The sequence below is a fragment of the Rhinatrema bivittatum genome, chromosome 1, assembly GCF_901001135.1.
Source record: "Rhinatrema bivittatum chromosome 1, aRhiBiv1.1, whole genome shotgun sequence".
Taxonomy (NCBI): Eukaryota; Metazoa; Chordata; class Amphibia; order Gymnophiona; family Rhinatrematidae; genus Rhinatrema; species Rhinatrema bivittatum.
Window position 1 is genome coordinate 829,804,219 of NC_042615.1, and position 26,584 is coordinate 829,830,802.

The following is a 26,584-nucleotide window of genomic DNA, read 5'->3' on the forward strand; positions in this document are numbered from 1 at the left end:
TGCCCCACGTGCGCCGAGCCTATTTTGCATAGGCTCAGCAGAGCGCCAAGCCCCAGGACGTGTGTAAGTCTCGGGGCTTTCAAAATCGGGCAGTTTTGGGGCAAGTCCGGGGGCGTGACTGTGGTCCGGGGGCATGTCCGGGGCCAGGTGGCAGTCCAGAGGTGAATCCAGGGGCGTGACCCGAGCCCTCCTCCATTCCGGACATGCTGGTGCACGCAAGATACACCTGCCTCTGGCAGGCAAAAGAAATAAAATAAGGTAGGGGGGATTTAGGTAGGGCTGGGGAGTGGGTTATATAGGGGAAGGGAGGGGAAGGTGGGGAAGGCCAGAAAAAAGTTCCCTCCAAGGCCGCTTCAATTTCGGAGCGGCCTTGAGGGAAAAGGGACAGCCATCGGGGCTCCCCTCAGGCTCGGCGTGTGCAAGGTGCACATGTGTATACCCCCTTGCACGTGCCGAGCCCGGATTTTATAACATGTGCGTGGCAGAGGAACATGTTATAAAATCAGGCGTAGATTTGTTCGCACCGGATTACGTGAATAAATCTACTCCCGCGCATAAGTTTTAAAATCTGCCCCAAAGTGTATTGCCTGTGTTATCCGTGCTTCAACTTGCATCAGTGGAATGTGTTATGGAACTTTTGAGATCTTTATAACCATTGAGATTGTTCAATTCATCCTCATGTTTTCACCTTTTTTCTTTTTTCCTAAACAACTACCGTCCAGTCTCAAATCTACCCTTATTAGCCAAATTAATAGAAAAAACGGTACAGAAACAACTAGCAGAACACCTTGATAACAATAACTTACTATATCCATCACAACAAGGATTTCACAAACACTACAGTACCGAAACACTACTCCTCTCACTTACAGACAACATCCTAAGAAGTTTTGATAGTGGAAGATTGGACTACACAATAAAATAATAAACTGGTTCTGCTCATATCTAAAAAACAGATTCTTTCAAGTTCAGATCAACAACACACTATCAGACAAATTCAATCTTGAAACAGGTGTACCGCAGGGATCAGCCTTGTCCGCGACCCTTTTTAACATATACATGCTTCCATTATGCTATCTACTAGCAGGATTAGGAATCATACATTACATCTACGCAGATGATAATTCTACCAATCGACGACACAATAAAAAAAACATTAAACCTAGCTAACATGTACCTAGATATCATAAAACAACTATTAAACTGAATGGAACTAGTGATCAATATTGAAAAAACAGAATTTCTACACTTAGAAAGAAAAAATATCGAAATCATTCAAACCCCAATTATACTCAAAAATAACCAGAAAATAGAACTAAGGAAAAAGTAAGGAACATAGGAATAATAATGGACCCCGAAATTAATCTAAAACAACACATATCGCTAAAAGTAAAAGAAGGCTATGCTAAACTCATGATCCTCAGAAAACTTAAACCATTACTAACTCCTGCAGATTTCAGAATAGTGCTTCAGGCACTAGTTTTCACCAGTACTGATTACTGTAATGCACTTTTTCTAGGACTCCCAAATACAACAATAAGACCACTTAATTCTACAAAACACAGCAGCGAGAATACTAATTGGAAAAAGAAGAGACCATATAAATGAAACTCTGGCTGAACTTCACTGGCTACCGATAGAACAAATAATAAAATACAAAGCACTATGCACATACATAAATTAATACATGATGAAAAAGCGGACTGGCTAAACACCGCACTATGGGTACACGTACCATACAGGAACCTTTGTTCAGCAAACAAAGCTCTCTTAACCATTCCCTCAGTCAAGACAGTCAGACTAACACAGGTAAGAGAGAGGGCATTGTCTTTAGCAGGACGCACACTCTGGAACACAATGCCTTTGGAGATCAGATTACAGAGAGACCCCAAAAACATTCAAGAGAAGTCTAAAGGCATGGCTTTTTAAATAGCCTTTTATAAAGAGACTGGAGAATAGAAAATACACTGGAATAAATAGAAGAGCACCAGCACACAGCACTATTCTCATAAATGTGCATTACAATATTTTTTATAACAAATGGGCAATCTACAGGTATTATTCTATCATGAATAAATATACAAACATATACCTGTGCCTATTATAAACACAAATTTTATTTATTATTGTTGACTTAATTTCACATACATATAAAATCTTCTAACATTCTTCACTCATACCACATTCATCCACATAATACAATATTGCACCTATCCCTAATACAATTTTGCACCTGTCCCTATCATATTAAAATACATACATATATTTCATGTGCCAATAATAATACAATAATTGTAAACAATTCCCTCACATTAATTATATCGTGATGTTCTTATTCAATTCCATTTATTACAGCAAAACATCCAACAATGCTTCCTTGCACCGTTCCCTTTTCTCTTAATATTTATGAAGCTCCCAACGAGAGACTCTCGTTTCACCCAGATGGTTTCCTCAGGGGATCACTACTAAACTATTATTTCTTCATTTCCATTATAGGGAACATCTATATCATTCTCGTTGAACATATAATATGGTCAACTTTGTTGAATATAATTTTGTGAATATACTTTTTTAAAAGGTTTAATGTGAAACTCGGACTCATACTGTTGGAATTGTTGAAGGATGATTAGGTGGACTGTGGAGCAGGGGACTGCGGAGCAGTTTAAGTAAAGCAGTATGGTTGTGAAACCGGATGACAAAAATATATATCTTAAGGTTAGTATATTAAGATAAGGAGAGTAACATATAAAGTTAAATATAGTTTGGGGTCTCGAGTTATGTTTTAATGTGTTTTGGTTATTAGGCTTTGTGGTGCATTCATCGGAGGTGAGTGGATATTGTGGTTGAGACCTGAGTTGACCAAATAGTCTGAATAGTGAGAATAGGTGAAATTCAAGAGGTGAGCGGTTGGTGTTAACACATCTTTGACACACATTAGTGGTGACTGGGTAAAGTCATTGGTTTGAATATTTGGTAATTAAAATGTTTTTAGATGTTTTTGTAAATGCTTTCTATTTAATATTAATATTCATGATTACCATGTTTTGTGTTCTATCATAGACAGCAGATTAAGAAAAGTCCATATGTACAACGAGAATGATATAGATGTTCCCTATAATGGAAATGAAGAAATAATAGTTTAGTATTGATCTCCTGAGGAAACCATCTGGGTGAAATGAGAGTCTCTTGACGGGAGCTTCATAAATATTAAGAGAAAAGGGAACGGTGCAAGGAAGCATTGTTGGATGTTTTGCTGTAATAAATGAAATTGAATAAGAACATCAAGATATAATTAATGTGAGGGAATTGTTTACAATTGTATAATTATTGACACATGAAATATATGTATGTATTTTAATATGATAGGGACAGGTACAATATTGTATTATGTGGATGAATGTGGTATGAGTGAAGAATGTTAGAAGATTTTATATGTATGTGAAATTAAGTCAACAATAATAAATAAAATTTGTGTTTATTAGGGATGTGAATCGTTTTTGAACGATAAAAATTATCGTCAGATAATTTTAAAATCGTCCTAAATCGTCAGAGTGCACGATACAATACAAATGCCCCCGATTTATCGTCATAAATCGTCCTAAATCGTTAAATAGGGCACGGGAATTATTTGGGGGAGGGTGGGAAAACCAGCACACAAAACAACCCCTAAACCCACCCCGACTCTTTAAAACCAATTCCTTACCCTCCCCCACCCACCCGAACCCCCCCAAAATGTTAAATTACCTGGTGGTCCAATGGAGGGGGTCCCGGTGCGATCTCCCACTCTCGGGCCATCGGCGCCATTTTGGCTGCCACTAATTAAAATGGCGCCGATGGCCCGATAAAAAATAAAAACCCACCCGACTCTTTAAATCGACCCCCCTTAGCCTCCCCCACTCTCCCGAACCCCCACAAAACCTTTTAACATTACCTGGTGGTCCAGGGGGGCCTCGGAGGATGATTTCCCTTTCCCAGGCATCAGCTGCGCTAAAAAAAATGGCTCCAATGCCCCTTTGCCCTTACCATGTGACAGGGTATCCATGCCATTGGCCGGCCCCTGTCACATGGTAGGAGCACTGGATGGCCGGCGCCATCTTTAAAGATGGCGCCGGCCATCTTTACTCATCAGCCCCTATTAGCCCCTATTAACTCCTACCATGTGACAGGGGCCGGCCAATGGCACGGATACCCTGTCACATGGTAAGGGCAAAGGGGCATCGGCGCCATTTTATTTTAGCACAGCTGATGCCTGGGAACGGGAAATCATCCCCCGAGGCCCCCCTGGACCACCAGGTAATATTAAAAGGTTTTGGGGGGGTCGGGAGGGTGGGGGGGTCGATTTAAAGGGTCGGGTGGGGTTTTTTTTTAGCGGCGCGGGCCTCCCTAAAAAAAAAATTAGCGATGTGAATTGGAATCGGAAATGATTCCAATTCACATATCTTAACGATCAGATTCCCCCCCCCCCAGCCGAACCTGATCGTTAAGACGATCTGGCACACGATTCACATCTCTAGTGTTTATAATAGACACAGGTATATGTTTGTATATTTATTCACAATACAATATTTTAACATATTGAGTACACAATGAATGTAATGTGATTTTTTTTTACCTGTAAAAGTACCTTCTAGGTACACCTGTCCAGAACCTACATCATTAAACATTTGTACGTATTTTTATGATTTAATGTAACCGAAACTTAATGGCACCGGATAGAATGTACTATAGTATGCTTACTCCAAACTTACGTATGTGCCTACATGTAAACCATTGCGATGATATATAACTTAGCGACGGGATAGAAAAGACTTTAAATAAATAAAATAAATAAATTCGTATTTTCATATTTGTCACATTGTTTTGTTTATTATTTCATTTATTCTATTACTGTCCTTTCTCCATTTTTGTCTTTTTTGGCTTGTTGATTGTCTTTATAGACTGTTTATTGTTCCTTGTGAGAATAATTGAATCTATTTATATAGATTTTTTTGAATTTCATGTGAAGTTTTAAATATTAACTTGATGTGTTTTAACTTATTGGGGCCGATGAAATAATGTTCGCGGAAACAGGGCTATGCCTTTTCAGTGCCTGCTTTAACACATGCATGGCACCCTGAAGAGGGGTGGACCCAAAAAGCAAAGCGGAAGCCGATCCAGTTGGCTGTGTTAGAGTAAAAACAATAGGAATCGGATGATCAAACGAAGCCCTTTATTATATGCCCGACACTGGCCGAGTTTCGCTCGTAGAGCTGCCTCAGGGGCAATTCAATTGGCAGGACTTAAAAAATGCCTGCTGGGCTGCTGTCACAATGTCAAACTGTCACAAAATCACGTATGGATATACATTAGTTCCTGCGGAATGCATCAGCAGAATGATTGTCGATGCAATCTTATCTGTGTTACCAACCTTCAAGCTCTGCGTCCTAAGGTTCACGTAGCAAACACAACAGTTTGATCATCTGATTCCTATTGTTTTTACTCTAACACAACCCTCAAGAGGGGTGCCATGCAATATGTAAATTAAGGGGTCTTGCTAGGAAGGAGGCGCTAGGGTCGCTCGCGTGACCTTAGCGCTTCCTTGCTAATGCGACAATGCCGCAGCTGCCGGTTATGAAGACCGACGCTGGTTAACTCTGCATTGGTTTTCATAACCTGCCTGTCTGCCAGTAATGAAAATGTCCGCCGAGTTTATCGGTGGCCATTTTCAGTACTGGCAGATGTGCGGTTATGAAACAGACGCCAAGTTTACTGGCGTTGGTCTTCATAACTCAGCAGTCTCCAGAGTTTTGTTTTTTTTTTTTACTTTAAAAAAGAAGTACAGAAAAGCTGTTTTTTTCTGCTCATAAGAACATAAGAACATACCATACTGGGTCAGACCAAGGGTCCATCAAGCCCAGCATCCTGTTTCCAACAGTGGCCAATCCAGGCCATAAGAACCTGGCAAGTACCCAAAAACTAAGTCTATTCCATGTAACCATTGCTAATGGCAGTGGCTATTCTCTAAGTGAACTTAATAGCAGGTAATGGACTTCTCCTCCAAGAGTTTATCCAATCCTTTTTTAAACACAGCTATACTAACTGCACTAACCACATCCTATGGCAACAAATTCCAGAGTTTAATTGTGCGTTGAGTGAAAAAGAACTTTCTCTGATTAGTTTTAAATGTGCCCCATGCTAACTTCATGGAGTGCCCCCTAGTCTTTCTATTATCCGAAAGAGTAAATAACCGATTCTCATCTACCCATTCTAGACCTCTCATGATTTTAAACACCTCTATCATATCCCCCCTCAGTCATCTCTTCTCCAAGCTGAAAAGGCCTAACCTCTTTAGTCTTTCCACATAGGGGAGCTGTTCCATTCCCCTTATCATTTTGGTCGATCTTCTCCAGGCAGGCGTTAATATCTGAGACGCACATTTATCTTTTTGCATGTGGAGTGAATGAGCAATAGGCTCATTCACATGCATTTGCATGTGATGAGTGCTATCTCATTCACTCCACGTCGGACGCGCGTTAAATATGCGCTAAGCTCCCTACTGCATTAGGGGATGGATTAGCGCCTATATATCCCACGTCCGACTGCGGGATGTACAGTGCGCTCGGTTGAGTGCAGTGTATTGCATCGGCCCCATTGTCTTTAATCGATTTATTTTTAGTGGACAATGTTTAGGCTCATTCGATTTTTAGAATTTGTAGTTTGAAAACTCTCAGTTATGAATTTATGGCTTATTTGAAATTTAAAATTTGTTCTTTTGAAGATTTGCCAGTATAGCTTATTTATGTATAATTTTTGGTTTTGCTGTACTATGTTTTTCATCTCTTCATAAGTTTTATTGATGAAACATGCAAGAGAGAACAGAAAAAGAGGTTATAAAACGGATCTTTCTGAGGCAGTAACGCATTTGATTTCCTTGTAAATACAGTCATTTTTCCTTGTACAGCATATATAGTTACTTCTCCCTGTACAGTATTTTATCACCTTGTATAAAAAATTACTTCTCCGTGTTTCTTTGGACACAGCTTTCTGTGTCCCTTAATTTCTCCTGTTCTCCCCTCCTTTGTTATTTGTAACTTTAATTTCTCTGTAAACTGATATGAAGTACACACAAATACCGGTATATAAAAACAGTAAAATAAATAAATAAATAACACAAAGTTAAGTCTATGAACAGTTATTGTGAATCATTTTAAGGAACTGAATATAAGGCTTACCTGAAGAATCCAAGAGACAATTTCAGGAGTCTAAATAAAGAAAAAGAGCAGAGAGATTAGGGAAGAAGTTGGGAAGGTCACAGAGTTTCAAAGTCACTTTACAGGGGAGTCAGAAGTGTGAGAAGCAAACCATAAGTCACCAGGAGACTTAAGTTTAGTGTTTTGTTTTTGCATTAAATCCTTCCTGATTAGAGCCTCCGGGTGAGAGAGTCACAGTGGGATCTGTGTTACAGTGCATGACGTGATGTGATCTCCATGTAAAAGTAACATCCCACATCAGGAGATATCACCGCCAGATCTCCAGATCTGAGGATCAGATGTAAAACCCACAGAGACACTCCAACCCTCTCCTGTGTTTCCTATTATCATCCATTGGTTTCTAGGTCCCATTCTGATTTAGCATTTTATTGTAGGATGTATAATATGGGTAGCCAGGATCTCTTTATCTCCCATCACCCACCCTCTCACAATCAATAACAAAGAAGCAGGACAATACAGTAAAGTGCAGCCGCGGTTACCCTGCTTCTAACCCACTTTCTACTCACAATTTGGCCGCATTAGTCCAACCTGCGATTCACTATCCCTTTTAACCCATCCTTACCGCTTCTTTAAATCCCCGGGTAACCCTTTCCGCCCGCGGCATGTATATGAGATGTAAACGATCGAATTAGCTATTCCCTCCCATACAGTAACGCGCGCCCCGATTATCGCTTTTTAAACCTGCAGTTTTGCCGCGCGTTTAACCTGCTAATTTACCGCCTAAGCCCTGCGTTAGAGGTAGGCGGCAAACTTTCCCCCAGCCCCCGCTCACCTGCCCTGGCCACATGCATTGGTGCCGGTCTCCGGGGCAGCCCCAGTCCTATCTCCCCTCCTCCCGAAGCAACTTTAATCCTAAGAAAACCTAAAAACCTAAAATCCCCTCCTCCCGAAGCAAGGCGCAGGGCGAAAAGCGACTCGACATGTAAAGTATTGTGAATAAGTGTAACCAAAGTTAACTTACTTTTTCTTTCTTTCAGCCCTCTCTGCCCTCCTCCGGAGGCGCGCACCCTGCCTCCCGGGGGCAGCCAGCGGTGAAAGTGGCTTCCAGCGGCCCCCGCCAGCGAAGATGGACGAACGCACGCCCGTAGTGCACGGGCGCTCAAGCCAGCGAAGCGCATGACATCACGGCGTATTTTCATACACTTCGCTGGCTTGAGCACCCAAATTGACAGGCCCCCAAGTCAGCGAAATGACAGGTACCAGCGCACCCAGGATACTGTATAGGCGCTGTATAGCGCCTATACAGTAAAATGGATTGCGCTTCATGGACACGCGTTGGACACGCGTTGGACACAGCTTATATTTGCATGCCATTTAAATAGAGTATCGAGCGGTATGTGATTCGAATTGTGCGTGCGGCAAACTCGGGTGCGTCTGGCCCTAACGCACCTCTTTCTACCACACCTTACTGTATCGGCCTGAAGGTAATCAATAAAAAACCAAGACTTAGGCAATAAGGGGGGATCAAACAGGCCGCAGCTTTATTTTACAACAATCAGGTGCCCGAGCCAGGAATTTACATAGGCCTCACTTTGCACCCGTCAGCAAGATGCGCAGATCCAGGCCATTCCAAATTTGCCCCATTAACATTCGAAATAAAACCAACCTTGACCCCCGCCACCATCCAGGAAGGGGTTGTGTCTTCCAGCTCCCGCACTCTCCAGCAAGGAACCTCCCCAGGAGAATTGCACCCAATTGTCCCACCATAATTCCAACCTGACACATGTCGGGTCATTTCACTGTTAAGCACCACATTGCACCTCTGTCAGCTCGGGCATCCCGCCACAGGGAAAGGATGTACCCATCCTGTGGCCCCCCCAAAGATGCGGCCTAGATCCTTAATGTAGTAAATCTTCCAAAGCCTCCTGAAATGTATTTAGGAACAAATCCAGTGCTATAAAGGATAAATGTACCCCGTCAGGGTGAAAGAGCCCTTTCTCCCAGTCCCATGACCACTCATGTCGAATGTGACATCCCTCAAATACTGTTAGCTAAGAAGCAATTATCTGTATGCCTTAGACCGGCAACGCTGCCAAATCCTTCTATTCATTTCAGCAGGCCTTGGAATGATGTTGGACTAACAAATTACAGCAGCAGGTAGCAACACTGTGGCAGATATCAAGTCCTTCTGTACCATACTAATGAATTTGCATCCAAAGTGCAGTACACTCCTTTCAAGGCAGGGAATTAATTCATCCCAACTCATGCCCCTGCGTCCCAACCATCGAATGGTCATGTTATGCTGTGCGAAGCCCAAGTGAACCCCGTAGGGATGCTCCTGGGCATGTTTGAAAGCCCATAATTCCCGACCACATTCCTGTCCCCTGCCACCTTGATTCGTGTTAGCCAGCCATGATATTTAAAAAAAAAAGTAAATAAAAAATCACCGCAGTGATCCGGGTCCCGGCCATGGATTAAAATAAATAAATATATAGAAAAATCGAGATTATCCTTGCCTACCCAGGGCTGAGAGCCGGCAGTATAGGTTAGTGCATTTAACCCCTCTGCAAAAGAGGGGTTTCTGATTAGTGAGTAGGAAAGGGCAGTTTTAAAAAAAATCAAAAATCCTGCTTGAAGCCCACGATCTTCTGTGCTACTTCCCACATGGCTGCAAGGCAACATCAACATATCCCACGCTGCACCGAAGTATCCCCAGTGAGACATGGAGTCCGAGAAGCCTACCTTGGCACCAGGTGAGGCATGTGATGCAAGCCGCGTCATTCCCGGTGAGTTCAGAAGCACGCAGAAGATGTCTGGGAGTGGGAGCTCGGTAAAAACAGGCCGCCTTAGGCCAGTCCATCAGGCATCAGAGGGGAGAGCCACGGTGTCCACAGCATCGAACATCCAGAGACCGCCAGGTCCAAAAAGAGGGCATCATCGTGCTCGTGGTCAGAATGAACCCGGGCCTTCTCATGCAAGAGCCCTCACGCCTGCTCCAGCCCCGCCATGCGGTACAGAAGCACTGGGAGAGGATTACACATCACTCAGCCGCAACCAACATGACAAAGAGGGAAGACGCAGAGACTGTAGGCGCATTCTTTAACTACATCCCAGGGCAGGCCGGCCCTATATCGGCAGCAACAGTGGCTACAGGAGTCTTCCAGCGAGGCTCCCTCTCCGGAAGAAGCCGGCACCCTGCGGGTCAGAGCATCGGATGAAAACCGTAGGCCTGCGACAGCGAACTTAGGATGCAGGTTGGCCCAGATTCCAAAAGAAATCTTTCTCATATCTTTCCTGTCCCCTGCCACCTTGATTCGTGTATTTAAAAAAAAAGTTAATAAAAAATCACCGCAGCGATCCGACCCCGGCCATGGATTAAAATATATAAATATATAGAAAATCGAGATTATCCTTGCCTACCCAGGGCTGAGAGCTGGCAGTACCTTTTATTTTGCAAGTTACTTCAGGGCCCGATGTGAAGTAACTTCCTCACGCTAGCAGCCAGCCTGGACATGAGGCTCCTGGATAGTGAGGAATGGCGCTGTCCTGAACCACCCCACTCCGTCCCCCGGTCTACCCTGTTTTAAGGCCTCAGCACTTACTTGTGTCCTGGGTTTCGCATGCATGGCCGGGCCCATTTGAAAATTGGCTTGGTGCGCCTAAGGCCCTGGTTTTCGGAATGTAAATGTCTGAACTAACACAGCCCAGGGATCTTTTTTTTTTAAACTTATGCACATAACCTGGTTTTATGTATGCAAATGTATTTATTAAAACAGTCTGAAGTTATGCCCTGCAGAATAATCACTGACTGAGTTATTTGCAATGTTTATTGCTTGTGTTATTTGTCCTTCAATTGAAGCAATGGAAGGTCTTATGGAATTTTTGAAATCTTTAAAATTATTGAATATTTTTCTAAATATTTTACTCTTGATGTTTTCCCCTCTCATTTATCTTATTTTCATATTTATCACATTTTTTTTTTATGATTTCATTTATTCTATTTTTGCCTTTTCTCTGTTTTTGTCTTTTTTGGGTCATTGGTAGAATTTATACTCTCTTTATTATTTCTCGTGTATTTCTTTGTATTTATTTAATAGATCTTTTTGTATTTCATGTGAATTTTTAGTTGATAAAATAAGTGCAAACAAATCAAGTTATTTATAAAATGTTTGTTTTGGTGTGAGTGGCTCATGTTTAAGCTCATAAGATTTTTAGACATTGCAGTTTGATAACTTTCAGATATGTGTATATAAGACTTAGTTGAAATTCAATATATTATACTTTTGAAGATTTGCCAGTATAGCTTATTTTTGTATAATTTTTGGTTTTGCTATACAATGCTTTTCATCTCTTCATAAGTTTTATTGATGAAACATACAAGAGAGAACAAGAAAAGAGGTTATAAAAAGGATCTTTCAGAGACAGTAACACAAATTTAAGCCTATGAACAGTTAATGTGAGGTAACGTTAAGGCTTACCAGAGCTTCCCTAGCGGCAGGATCAGAATTCTAAATGAAAGAGAAAGCTCAGTGAGATAGGGATGAAGCTCTCCTGGGAAGGTGAAACTTTGGTCCTGGGTAACATTTTGATTTGCATTAAAACCTTCCCTTTTACAGCCCCTAGGTGGATGGAGTCACCGTGGGATCTGTGTTACAGTGCATGACCTGATGAGGTTTACACATAAAAGTAACATCCCACATTAAGCTTTATCAGACCCACAGCTGAGGATCAGAAGTAAAAACCCCCAAGATCCGCAGCAGACGCTCTCACCCTCTCCTGGTTTTCCTGTCTTCATCCATTGGTTTCTTGGTCCCATTCTGATTTTACATTATATTGTAGGATGTTTAATATTAGCAAAAGTAATCCTTATCATATCTAACAATGAAAGGCTGTAGTAGTATAAATTGTAACAGTGCTTGCTGAAATTACTCAAAATAATACAAAGAGAGCAGAATGTATCAATAAACAAAAATAAAGCAGTATGGTAGACACTCTTATGTAGTGTTATATCTCATACCGCAGTCTGTATTTACCAGGCTCTGGGGCATTGTGGAGGCTCCATGCGAGTTCAGATGGCAGCAAGAACAATTCATGCAATCCAGCTCTATAATGCCCTGTACTAGCAGGATGTCTGTGAGAGCCTGGGCTCAATATACGTAATTATATGCATGCAACCTTGTCTTATGTGTGAATATATCTGTATTAAAATGTCACAAAACTAAGGGGGTCATTTACTCGATGGATAGCACACAATAAGTCCCTTATCACGTGCGATACCAAGATGGCGGCGGAGTCAGGGTGGCGTCAGCACCGGAAGAGGAGGAGTTGGGGCGGCACCGGGGCTGACGCCGCGAAGACTGCACCGACAGCGAAAGGTAAGCACCTTAATCGCTGTCAGTTTCATGCCAAATAACTACACCTTTTATGATGTAGTTATTTGATACGGCGCCGACAACGACCGCACCACGGAGGTGCAATCACTGCTGGCTATCGCAGGACAACCACCCCATTTCACCCCCAGCCCCCCGTTAGTGTGTTTTTCAGGGAGCCCTGCAACGTTGGTAAATCTACGCCAAAGTTTGTCTAAATTTATGCACGTGAACAGGTTTTTTTGTGAGTAAATGTGTTGCGGGGACGCTCAGTGCATTTAGTGTTGCGGTTGCCTCTACTTGCTCACCTCCGATGCCGAGAACGCTGCTCCCGCGGCTCTGCTGGGTCTTTGGGGCGTCTGCCATTACTGGGTCATCTCGCTGCTGCCACGCGCGCGCGCGCGAGGACGCGCATTATGGACGTACGGTCACCGGAAGTCTGGCCACGCCCCAAGGCCAATTTAACCGGCGTTCATCTGCTCTCTCATTGTCTTGCAACGAGGGTCGCTACTACTCGTAGTTCTTAGTTGCACTTCTGCTGTTCTGCCTGCCATTGACCTCTGCTCGTTCCTGACTCCGCTTCTGCCTGCCGCCCGCCATTGACCTCTGCTCGTTCCTGACTCCGCTTCTGCCAGCCTCCCGCCATGGACCTCTGCTCGTTCCTGACTCCGCTTCTGCCTGCCGCCCGCCATCGAACTCTGCTCGTTCCTGACTCCGCTTCTGCCTGCCGCCCGCCATTGACCTCTGCTCGTTCCTGACTCCGCATCTGCCTGCCGCCCGCCATCGAACTCTGCTCGTTCCTGACTCCGCTTCTGCCTGCCGCCCGCCATTGACCTCTGCTCGTTCCTGACTTCGCTTCTGCCTGCCGCCTGCCATTGACCTCTGCTCGTTCCTGACTCTGCTTCTGCCTGCCGCCTGCCACTGACCTCAGCGTGTACCAGTCTCCGTCTCTGCCTGCCGCCTGCCTTGACTTCGGCTTGGGCCGGTTCCTGCTCCTGTCTCTTGCCAGCCTCCGACCCCGGCCTGCTCTGAGGACTGCACCTAGCCTTGAGGTACCTAATGATTTAGAAGCCTGGTTAGGCTCACAGACACGATTGCGGTGACCAGCTGTTCGCATCGTCTGAAGGTACACTCATCTCCATCAATCTAGATTGCACCCGCTGGCAGCCATTCCATCTTGGGGTTGCCTCCTTTTACTTGCTGCCAGGTCTGGGTCTCTACACGCCACTGGCGCCAGTACTGCCTATTGCGGGTCACACCCTGCTGGACTAAAACTCTGTTCCTGTTACCCGTCTGCCCTGCTCAGCTGGGCCCACTTGCCTCTTGTTACTGGACTCTGTGAGTTACCTTTATCCAGGCCTTTCCATAGAGACTGCTTAGTACTCCTAAGTCCCAAGGCTCTAGGACCCTACGGGCACCTCCCGGGGGGTTCCTGGTTCCCGAGCTACTCTATCCAGGGTGGTTCGGCCCAAGGGTCCACTACCAGGACTGCAGCTTCCCAGACCGCAACAAAATGTCTGTACTAAAATAGCCTGGATCTCAGTGTGTGTAAATGTATGCATGTAACCTGGTTTTATGTGTGTACATGTCTGTACTAAAATAGCCTGGGGCTCAGTTTGAGTAAACGTGTGCATGTAACCTGGTTTTATGTGTGTAAATGTCTGTACTAAAATAGCCTGGGGTTCAGTTTGTATAAATGTATGCATGTAACCTGGTTTTATGTGTGTAAATGTCTGTACTAAAATAGCCTGGGGCTCAGTTTGTGTAAATGTATGCATGTAACCTGGTTTTATGTGTGTAAATGTCTGTACTAAAATAGCCTGGGGCTCAGTTTGTGTAAATGTCTGCATGTAACCTGGTTTTATGTGTGTAAATGTCTGTACTAAAATAGCCTGGGGCTCAGTTTGTGTAAATGTATGCATGTAACCTGGTTTTATGTGTGTAAATGTCTGTACTAAAATAGCCTGGGGCTCAGTTTGTGTAAATGTCTGCATGTAACCTGGTTTTATGTGTGTAAATGTCTGTACTAAAATAGCCTGGGGCTCATTTTGTGTAAATATATGCATGTAACCTGGTTTTATGTGTGTAAATGTCTGTACTAAAATAGCCTGAGGCTCAGTTTGTGTAAATGTCTGCATGTAACCTGGTTTTATGTGTGTAAATGTCTGTACTAAAATAGCCTGGGGCTCAGTTTGTGTAAATGTATGCATGTAACCTGGTTTTATGTGTGTAAATGTCTGTACTAAAATAGCCTGGGGCTCAGTTTGTGTAAATTTATGCATGTAACCTGGTTTTATGTGTGTAAATGTCTGTACTAAAATAGCCTGGGGCTCAGTTTGTGTAAATTTATGCATGTAACCTGGTTTTATGTGTGTAAATGTCTGTACTAAAATAGCCTGGGCTCAGTTTGTGTAAATGTATGCATGTAACCTGGTTTTATGTGTGTAAATGTCTGTACTAAAATAGCCTGGGGCTCAGTTTGAATAAAAGTATGCGCGTAGCCTCGATTTATGTGTGTAAAGGCTACAGTAAATTAGCCAAAAGCTCAGTTTGCATAAGTGTATGCACGTAACCTGGTTTTCTGTATGTAAATTTCTGTAATAAAATAGCCTGGGCTCAGCTTGTGTAAATGTGTGCATGTAACCTGGTTTTATGTGTGTAAATGTCTGTACTAAAATAGCCTGTAGGTGGAGAAAAGAAAAGCTAGACTGATGCCTTGGAAATATATTATTTAGATAAGGAATTGTTCTAGCTTTTGTTTTCTTCACCTCATGGCTTTTCTAGACCGTCTACCATCTTGCTTCTTGGGTCCTTCCCTAATACAGCCTGGGGCTCAGTTTGTGTAAATGTGTGCATGTAACCTGGTTTTATGTGTGTAAATATCTGTACTAAAATAGCCTGGGGCTCAGTTTGTGTAAATGTATGCATGTAACCTGGTTTTATGTGAGTAAATGTCTGTACTAAAATAGCCTGGGGCTCAGTTTGTGTAAATGTATGCATGTAAGCTGGTTTTATGTGTGTAAGTATCTGTACTAAAATAGCCTGGGGCTCAGTTTGTGTAAATGTATGCATGTAAGCTGGTTTTATGTGTGTAAATGTCTGTACTAAAATAGCCTGGGGCTCAGTTTGTGTAATTGTATGCATGTAACCTGGTTTTATGTGTGTAAATGTCTGAACTAAAATAGCCTGGGGTTCAGTTTGTGTAAATGTACGCATGTAACCTGGTTTTATGTGTGTAAATGTCTGTACTAAAACAGCCTGGGGCTCAGTTTGTGTAAATGTATGCATGTAACCAGGTTTTATGTGAGTAAATGTCTGTACTAAAATAGCCTGGGGCTCAGTTTGAATAAAAGTATGCGCGTAGCCTCGATTTATGTGTGTAAAGGCTACAGTAAAATAGCCAAAAGCTCAGTTTGCATAAGTATATGCACGTAACCTGGTTTTCTGTATGTAAATTTCTGTAATAAATAGCCTGGGCTCAGCTTGTGTAAATGTGTGCATGTAACCTGGTTTTATGTGTGTAAATGTCTGTACTAAAATAGCTTGGGGCTCAGTTTGTGTAAATGTGTGCATGTAACCTAGTTTTATGTGTGCAAATATCTGTACTAAAATAGCCTGTAGGTGGAGAAAAGAAAAGCTAGACTGATGCCTTGGAAATATATTATTTAGATAAGGAAATGTTCTAGCTTTTGTTTTCTTCACCTCATGGCTTTTCTAGACCGTCTACCATCTTGCTTCTTGGGTCCTTCCCTAATAAAGCCTGGGGCTCAGTTTGTGTAAATGTGTGCATGTAACCTGGTTTTATGTGTGTAAATATCTGTACTAAAGTAGCCTGGGGCTCAGTTTGTGTAAATGTATGCATGTAACCTGGTTTTATGTGTGTAAATGTCTGTACTAATATAGCCTGGGGCTCAGTTTGTGTAAATACTGTATGTAAGCTGGTTTTATGTGTGTAAATGACTGTACTAAAATAGTCTGGGGCTCAGTGTGTGTAAATGTATGCACGTAACCTGGTTTTATGTGTGTAAATGTCTGTACTAAAATAGCCTGGGCTCAGTTTGTGTAAATGTATGCATGTAAACTGGTTTTATGTGTGTAAATATCTGTACTAAAATAGCCTGCAGCTCAGTTTGTGTAAATGTATGCATGTAACCTGGTTTTATCTGTGTAAATGTCTGTACTAAAATAGCCTGGGACTCACTTTGTGTAAATGTCTGCATGTAACCTGGTTTTATGTGTGTAAATGTCTGTACTAAAATAGCCTGGGGCTCAGTTTGTGTAAATGTATGCATGTAACCTGGTTTTATTAGAGTAAACATAAGAACATAAGAATATGCCATACTGGGTCAGACCAAGGGTCCATCATGCCTAGCATCCTGTTTCCAACAGTGACCAATCCAGGCCATAAGAACCTGGCAAGTACCCAAAAACTAAGTCTATTCCTTGTTACCATTGTTAATGGCAGTGGCTATTCTCTAGGTGAACTTAATAGCAGGTAATGGACTTCTCCTCCAAAAACTTATCCAATCCTTTTTTAAACACAGCTATACTAACTGCACTAACCACATCCTCTGGCAACAAATTCCAGAGTTTAAATGTGCGTTGAGTAAAAAATAACTTTCTCCGATTAGTTTTAAATGTGCCACATGCTAACTTCATGGAGTGCCCCCTAGTCTTTCTATTATCCGAAAGAGTAAATAACCTATTCACATCTTACCGTTCTAGACCTCTCATGATTTTAAACACCACTATCATGTCTGTACTAAAATAGCCTGGGCTTAGTTTGTGTAAATGTCTGCATGTAACCTGGTTTTATGTGTGTAAATATCTGTACTAAAATAGCCTGGGCTCAGTGTGTGTAAATGTGTGCATGTAACCTGGTTTTATTAGAGTAAACATAAGAATATGTCATACTGGGTCAGACCAAGGGTCCATCAGGCCTAGCATCCTGTTTCCAACAGTGACCAATCCAGGCCATAAGAACCTGGCAAGTACCCAAAAACTAAGTCTATTCCATGTAACCATTGTTAATGGCAGTGGCTATTCTCTAGGTGAACTTAATAGCAGGTAATGGACTTCTCCTCCAAAAACGTATCCAATCCTTTTTTAAACACCGCTATACTAACTGCACGAACCACATCCTCTGGCAACAAATTCCAGAGTTTAAATGTGCGTTGAGTAAAAAAGAACTTTCTCCGATTAGTTTTAAATGTGCCTCATGCTAACTTCATGGAGTGCCCCCTAGTCTTTCTACTATCCGAAAGAGTAAATAACCTATTCACATCTACCCGTTCTAGACTAGGGTTGTGAATCGTTTTTCAACGATTAAAATTATCGTCCGATAATGTTAATATCGTCTTAAATCGTTATAGAACACGATACAATAGAAATTCTAATGATTTATCGTTAAAAATCGTTAAATCGTGTTAGTGCGCACTAACGGGAGTTAGTGCGCACTATCTCGATTTAGTGCGCACTAACTGAAAATGATACAAATAAACACTTTCCAGGTCACTGAAGGTCAGTTAGGAATGAATATGTGTTCCTATTGGCTGGCTGCCCTCTTATCTATTGATGTTACCAAGGTTACCACTGAGGTGATGGTTGGGGGGATGGGAAATGGAACTGGAAACTAACGAACACCAACAGAAAATGAAACAAAGTGTTCACACTTCCCAGGTCAGTAAAGGTCACTTAGGAATGAATATGTATGTATGTATTCCTATTGGCTGGCTGTGCTCTTATCTATTGATGTTACCAAGGCTAACACTGAGGTAATGGTTGGGGGGATGTGAAATGGAAACAGTTGGAAGCTTGACAAAAAAAGTAATGTAATGATCAGCACTCACGTGACTAGAACTTGTTTGTTTATTATTTTTGTTAGCAGGCACCTGAAATGCTAGTGCATGTTGAATTTGCCAATCACTGTGCATTTTAGAAAGGTGGTCCTGGCTGGAACTGTACACAGTTCAAATATATGTAATTGATTGTTGGTAAGTGTATTTTTTAAGTAGCCACACTGGCACAAGTATGTTTACTTTTCCTCCTACTTAACTCACTATCTCAGCTTTGTAAGAAGGGCTTCTCTGCTTGTGTGTTGTTTTTGTTTGGTGTGAGGAGAGCAGAAACATCAGATCTTTATTCAATCTACTACAGTCATCTCTTACAGTGCCCTATCCCTATTAATACCAGGAGTGTTGTGATCTTCCTGCACACAGTGCCCTAACCCTGATACCAGTCTGAGACAGCTCCCTCCCTGCATTACTAGTGAGAGGCTGGCTTCACAGACAGGGGGGAGCTGCCTGACCCTCACTCCTGACTTCCCCCATGTCCCAGCTAGTGAATGGTGTGTGGGTGAGGGGGGTTGGGAGGATGGTGAAGTCTGAGACAGCTCCCAACCTGCATTACTAGTGAGAGGCTGGCTTCACAGACAGGGGGGAGCTGCCTGACCCTCACTCCTGACTTCCCCCATGTCCCAGCTAGTGAATGGTGTGTGGGTGAGGGGGGGGGGGAGGAGGATGGTGAAGTCTGAGACAGCTCCCTCCCTGCATTACTAGTGAGAGGCTGGCTTCACAGACAGGGGGGAGCTGCCTGACCCTCACTCCTGACTTCCCCCATGTCCCAGCTAGTGAATGGTGTGTGGGTGAGGGGGGGGAGGGGGAGGAGGATGGTGAAGTCTGAGACAGCTCCCTCCCTGCATTACTAGTGAGAGGCTGGCTTCACAGACAGGGGGGAGCTGCCTGACCCTCACTCCTGACTTCCCCCATGTCCCAGCTAGTGAATGGTGTGTGGGTGAGGGGGGGGGGAGGATGGTGAAGTCTGAGACAGCTCCCTCCCTGCATTACTAGTGAGAGGCTGGCTTCACAGACAGGGGGGAGCTGCCTGACCCTCACTCCTGACTTCCCCCATGTCCCAGCTAGTGAATGGTGTGTGGGTGAGGGGGGGGGGGGGGGGGAGGAGGATGGTGAAGTCTGAGACAGCTCCCTCCCTGCATTACTAGTGAGAGGCTGGCTTCACAGACAGGGGGGAGCTGCCTGACCCTCACTCCTGACTTCCCCCATGTCCCAGCTAGTGAATGGTGTGTGGGTGAGGGGGGGGAGGATGGTGAAGTCTGAGACAGCTCCCTCCCTGCATTACTAGTGAGAGGCTGGCTTCACAGACAGGGGGGGAGCTGCCTGACCCTCACTCCTGACTTCCCCCATGTCCCAGCTAGTGAATGGTGTGTGGGTGAGGGGGGGGGGGAGGATGGTGAAGTCTGAGACAGCTCTCTCCCTGCATTACTAGTGAGAGGCTGGCTTCACAGACAGGGGGGAGCTGCCTGACCCTCACTCAAGCAGAGAAGCCCTTCTTACAAAGCTGAGCTAGTGAGTTAAGTAGGAGGAAAAGTAAACATACTGGTGCCAGTGTGGCTACTTAAAAAATACACTTACCAACAATCAATTACATATATTTGAACTGTGTACAGTTCCAGCCAGGACCACCTTTCTAAAATGCACAGTGATTGGCAAATTCAACATGAACTAGCATTTCAGGTGCCTGCTAACAAAAATAATAAACAAACAAGTTCTAGTCACGTGAGTGCTGATTATCACATTACTTTTTTTGTCAAGCTTCCAACTGTTTCCATTTCACATCCCCCCAACCATATTGGTAACATCAATAGATAAGAGCACAGCCAGCCAATAGGAATACATACATACATATTCATTCCTAAGTGACCTTTACTGACCTGGGAAGTGTAAACACTTTGTTTCATTTTCTGTTGGTGTTCGTTAGTTTCCAGTTCCATTTCCCATCCCCCCAACCATCACCTCAGTGGTAACCTTGGTAACATGAATAGATAAGAGGGCTGCCAGCCAATAGGAACACATATTCATTCCTAACTGACCTTCAGTGACCTGGAAAGTGTCTATTTGTATCATTTTGAGTTAGTGCCCACTAATCGGAAAAAACGATTTTTAACGATTTTTTCAACGAAATAATCGTGCCAAACACGATTTTCTTCTCCTGCCACACGATTTCTATCGTTAAGACGATATGGAAAACGATTCACATCCCTATTCTAGACCTCTCATGATTTTAAACACCGCTATCATGTCTGTACTAAAATAGCCTGGGGCTCAGTTTGTGTAAATGTATGCATGTAACCTGGTTTTATTAGAGTAAACATAAGAACATAAGAATATGCCATACTGGGTCAGACCAAGGGTCCATCATGCCTAGCATCCTGTTTTCCAACAGTGACCAATCCAGGCCATAAGAACCTGGCAAGTACCCAAAAACTAAGTCTATTCCTTGTTACCATTGTTAATGGCAGTGGCTATTCTCTAGGTGAACTTAATAGCAGGTAATGGACTTCTCCTCCAAAAACTTATCCAATCCTTTTTTAAACACAGCTATACTAACTGCACTAACCACATCCTCTGGCAACAAATTCCAGAGTTTAAATGTGCGTTGAGTAAAAAATAACTTTCTCCGATTAGTTTTAAATGTGCCACATGCTAACTTCATGGAGTGCCCCCTAGTCTTTCTATTATCCGAAAGAGTAAATAACCTATTCACATCTTACCGTTCTAGACCTCTCATGATTTTAAACACCACTATCATGTCTGTACTAAAATAGCCTGGGCTTAGTTTGTGTAAATGTCTGCATGTAACCTGGTTTTATGTGTGTAAATATCTGTACTAAAATAGCCTGGGCTCAGTGTGTGTAAATGTGTGCATGTAACCTGGTTTTATTAGAGTAAACATAAGAATATGTCATACTGGGTCAGACCAAGGGTCCATCAGGCCTAGCATCCTGTTTCCAACAGTGACCAATCCAGGCCATAAGAACCTGGCAAGTACCCAAAAACTAAGTCTATTCCATGTAACCATTGTTAATGGCAGTGGCTATTCTCTAGGTGAACTTAATAGCAGGTAATGGACTTCTCCTCCAAAAACGTATCCAATCCTTTTTTAAACACCGCTATACTAACTGCACGAACCACATCCTCTGGCAACAAATTCCAGAGTTTAAATGTGCGTTGAGTAAAAAAGAACTTTCTCCGATTAGTTTTAAATGTGCCTCATGCTAACTTCATGGAGTGCCCCCTAGTCTTTCTACTATCCGAAAGAGTAAATAACCTATTCACATCTACCCGTTCTAGACTAGGGTTGTGAATCGTTTTTTCAACGATTAAAATTATCGTCCGATAATGTTAATATCGTCTTAAATCGTTATAGAACACGATACAATAGAAATTCTAATGATTTATCGTTAAAAATCGTTAAATCGTGTTAGTGCACACTAACGGGAGTTAGTGCGCACTAACTCGATTTAGTGCGCACTAACTGAAAATGATACAAATAAACACTTTCCAGGTCACTGAAGGTCAGTTAGGAATGAATATGTGTTCCTATTGGCTGGCTGCCCTCTTATCTATTGATGTTACCAAGGTTACCACTGAGGTGATGGTTGGGGGGATGGGAAATGGAACTGGAAACTAACGAACACCAACAGAAAATGAAACAAAGTGTTCACACTTCCCAGGTCAGTAAAGGTCACTTAGGAATGAATATGTATGTATGTATTCCTATTGGCTGGCTGTGCTCTTATCTATTGATGTTACCAAGGCTAACACTGAGGTAATGGTTGGGGGGATGTGAAATGGAAACAGTTGGAAGCTTGACAAAAAAAGTAATGTAATGATCAGCACTCACGTGACTAGAACTTGTTTGTTTATTATTTTTGTTAGCAGGCACCTGAAATGCTAGTGCATGTTGAATTTGCCAATCACTGTGCATTTTAGAAAGGTGGTCCTGGCTGGAACTGTACACAGTTCAAATATATGTAATTGATTGTTGGTAAGTGTATTTTTTAAGTAGCCACACTGGCACAAGTATGTTTACTTTTCCTCCTACTTAACTCACTAGCTCAGCTTTGTAAGAAGGGCTTCTCTGCTTGTGTGTTGTTTTTGTTTGGTGTGAGGAGAGCAGAAACATCAGATCTTTATTCAATCTACTACAGTCATCTCTTACAGTGCCCTATCCCTATTAATACCAGGAGTGTTGTGATCTTCCTGCACACAGTGCCCTAACCCTGATACCAGTCTGAGACAGCTCCCTCCCTGCATTACTAGTGAGAGGCTGGCTTCACAGACAGGGGGGAGCTGCCTGACCCTCACTCCTGACTTCCCCCATGTCCCAGCTAGTGAATGGTGTGTGGGTAAGGGGGGGGGGAGGATGGTGAAGTCTGAGACAGCTCCCTCCCTGCATTACTAGTGAGAGGCTGGCTTCACAGACAGGGGGGAGCTGCCTGACCCTCACTCCTGACTTCCCCCATGTCCCAGCTAGTGAATGGTGTGTGGGTGAGGGGGGGGGGGAGGAGGATGGTGAAGTCTGAGACAGCTCCCTCCCTGCATTACTAGTGAGAGGCTGGCTTCACAGACAGGGGGGAGCTGCCTGACCCTCACTCCTGACTTCCCCCATGTCCCAGCTAGTGAATGGTGTGTGGGTGAGGGGGGGGGGAGGATGGTGAAGTCTGAGACAGCTCCCTCCCTGCATTACTAGTGAGAGGCTGGCTTCACAGACAGGGGGGAGCTGCCTGACCCTCACTCCTGACTTCCCCCATGTCCCAGCTAGTGAATGGTGTGTGGGTGAGGGGGGGGGGGGGAGGATGGTGAAGTCTGAGACAGCTCCCTCCCTGCATTACTAGTGAGAGGCTGGCTTCACAGACAGGGGGGAGCTGCCTGACCCTCACTCAAGCAGAGAAGCCCTTCTTACAAAGCTGAGCTAGTGAGTTAAGTAGGAGGAAAAGTAAACATACTGGTGCCAGTGTGGCTACTTAAAAAATACACTTACCAACAATCAATTACATATATTTGAACTGTGTACAGTTCCAGCCAGGACCACCTTTCTAAAATGCACAGTGATTGGCAAATTCAACATGAACTAGCATTTCAGGTGCCTGCTAACAAAAATAATAAACAAACAAGTTCTAGTCACGTGAGTGCTGATTATCACATTACTTTTTTGTCAAGCTTCCAACTGTTTCCATTTCACATCCCCCCAACCATATTGGTAACATCAATAGATAAGAGCACAGCCAGCCAATAGGAATACATACATACATATTCATTCCTAAGTGACCTTTACTGACCTGGGAAGTGTAAACACTTTGTTTCATTTTCTGTTGGTGTTCGTTAGTTTCCAGTTCCATTTCCCATCCCCCCAACCATCACCTCAGTGGTAACCTTGGTAACATGAATAGATAAGAGGGCTGCCAGCCAATAGGAACACATATTCATTCCTAACTGACCTTCAGTGACCTGGAAAGTGTCTATTTGTATCATTTTGAGTTAGTGCCCACTAATCGGAAAAAACGATTTTTAACGATTTTTCAACGAAATAATCGTGCCAAACACGATTTTCTTCTCCTGCCACACGATTTCTATCGTTAAGACGATATGGAAAACGATTCACATCCCTATTCTAGACCTCTCATGATTTTAAACACCGCTATCATGTCTGTACTAAAGTAGCCTGGGGCTCAGTTTGTGTAAATGTATGCATGTAACCTGGTTTTATTAGAGTAAACATAAGAACATAAGAATATGCCATACTGGGTCAGACCAAGGGTCCATCATGCCTAGCATCCTGTTTCCAACAGTGACCAATCCAGGCCATAAGAACCTGGCAAGTACCCAAAAACTAAGTCTATTCCTTGTTACCATTGTTAATGGCAGTGGCTATTCTCTAGGTGAACTTAATAGCAGGTAATGGACTTCTCCTCCAAAAACTTATCCAATCCTTTTTTAAACACAGCTATACTAACTGCACTAACCACATCCTCTGGCAACAAATTCCAGAGTTTAAATGTGCGTTGAGTAAAAAATAACTTTCTCCGATTAGTTTTAAATGTGCCACATGCTAACTTCATGGAGTGCCCCCTAGTCTTTCTATTATCCGAAAGAGTAAATAACCTATTCACATCTTACCGTTCTAGACCTCTCATGATTTTAAACACCACTATCATGTCTGTACTAAAATAGCCTGGGCTTAGTTTGTGTAAATGTCTGCATGTAACCTGGTTTTATGTGTGTAAATATCTGTACTAAAATAGCCTGGGCTCAGTGTGTGTAAATGTGTGCATGTAACCTGGTTTTATTAGAGTAAACATAAGAATATGTCATACTGGGTCAGACCAAGGGTCCATCAGGCCTAGCATCCTGTTTCCAACAGTGACCAATCCAGGCCATAAGAACCTGGCAAGTACCCAAAAACTAAGTCTATTCCATGTAACCATTGCTAATGGCAGTGGCTATTCTCTAGGTGAACTTAATAGCAGGTAATGGACCTTCTCCTCCAAAAACGTATCCAATCCTTTTTAAACACCGCTATACTAACTGCACGAACCACATCCTCTGGCAACAAATTCCAGAGTTTAAATGTGCGTTGAGTAAAAAAGAACTTTCTCCGATTAGTTTTAAATGTGCCTCATGCTAACTTCATGGAGTGCCCCCTAGTCTTTCTACTATCCGAAAGAGTAAATAACCTATTCACATCTACCCGTTCTAGACTAGGGTTGTGAATCGTTTTTCAACGATTAAAATTATCGTCCGATAATGTTAATATCGTCTTAAATCGTTATAGAACACGATACAATAGAAATTCTAATGATTTATCGTTAAAAATCGTTAAATCGTGTTAGTGCGCACTAACGGGAGTTAGTGCGCACTAACTCGATTTAGTGCGCACTAACTGAAAATGATACAAATAAACACTTTCCAGGTCACTGAAGGTCAGTTAGGAATGAATATGTGTTCCTATTGGCTGGCTGCCCTCTTATCTATTGATGTTACCAAGGTTACAACTGAGGTGATGGTTGGGGGGATGGGAAATGGAACTGGAAACTAACGAACACCAACAGAAAATGAAACAAAGTGTTCACACTTCCCAGGTCAGTAAAGGTCACTTAGGAATGAATATGTATGTATGTATTCCTATTGGCTGGCTGTGCTCTTATCTATTGATGTTACCAAGGCTAACACTGAGGTAATGGTTGGGGGGATGTGAAATGGAAACAGTTGGAAGCTTGACAAAAAAAGTAATGTAATGATCAGCACTCACGTGACTAGAACTTGTTTGTTTATTATTTTTGTTAGCAGGCACCTGAAATGCTAGTGCATGTTGAATTTGCCAATCACTGTGCATTTTAGAAAGGTGGTCCTGGCTGGAACTGTACACAGTTCAAATATATGTAATTGATTGTTGGTAAGTGTATTTTTAAGTAGCCACACTGGCACAAGTATGTTTACTTTTCCTCCTACTTAACTCACTATCTCAGCTTTGTAAGAAGGGCTTCTCTGCTTGTGTGTTGTTTTTGTTTGGTGTGAGGAGAGCAGAAACATCAGATCTTTATTCAATCTACTACAGTCATCTCTTACAGTGCCCTATCCCTATTAATACCAGGAGTGTTGTGATCTTCCTGCACACAGTGCCCTAACCCTGATACCAGTCTGAGACAGCTCCCTCCCTGCATTACTAGTGAGAGGCTGGCTTCACAGACAGGGGGGAGCTGCCTGACCCTCACTCCTGACTTCCCCCATGTCCCAGCTAGTGAATGGTGTGTGGGTGAGGGGGGGGGGGGGGGGGAGGAGGATGGTGAAGTCTGAGACAGCTCCCTCCCTGCATTACTAGTGAGAGGCTGGCTTCACAGACAGGGGGGAGCTGCCTGACCCTCACTCCTGACTTCCCCCATGTCCCAGCTAGTGAATGGTGTGTGGGTGAGGGGGGGGGGGAGGAGGATGGTGAAGTCTGAGACAGCTCCCTCCCTGCATTACTAGTGAGAGGCTGGCTTCACAGACAGGGGGGAGCTGCCTGACCCTCACTCCTGACTTCCCCCATGTCCCAGCTAGTGAATGGTGGGTGGGTGAGGGGGGGGGGGGGAGGAGGATGGTGAAGTCTGAGACAGCTCCCTCCCTGCATTACTAGTGAGAGGCTGGCTTCACAGACAGGGGGGAGCTGCCTGACCCTCACTCCTGA

At 43.3% G+C, this 26,584-nt stretch overlaps 1 long non-coding RNA gene across 1 annotated transcript in view; it reads right to left on the bottom strand.

The window, feature by feature from the left end:
* LOC115082551 overlaps positions 1–26,584 on the bottom strand; it is a 40,076-nt gene that overhangs the window by 7,087 nt on the left and 6,405 nt on the right. Inside the window, exons 2-3 of the long non-coding RNA XR_003854196.1 lie at positions 11,669–11,698; positions 7,212–7,241 (exon numbers count right to left, since the gene is read on the bottom strand). This is a non-coding gene — a long non-coding RNA (uncharacterized LOC115082551). The remainder of the gene's footprint in view (positions 1–7,211; positions 7,242–11,668; positions 11,699–26,584) is intronic.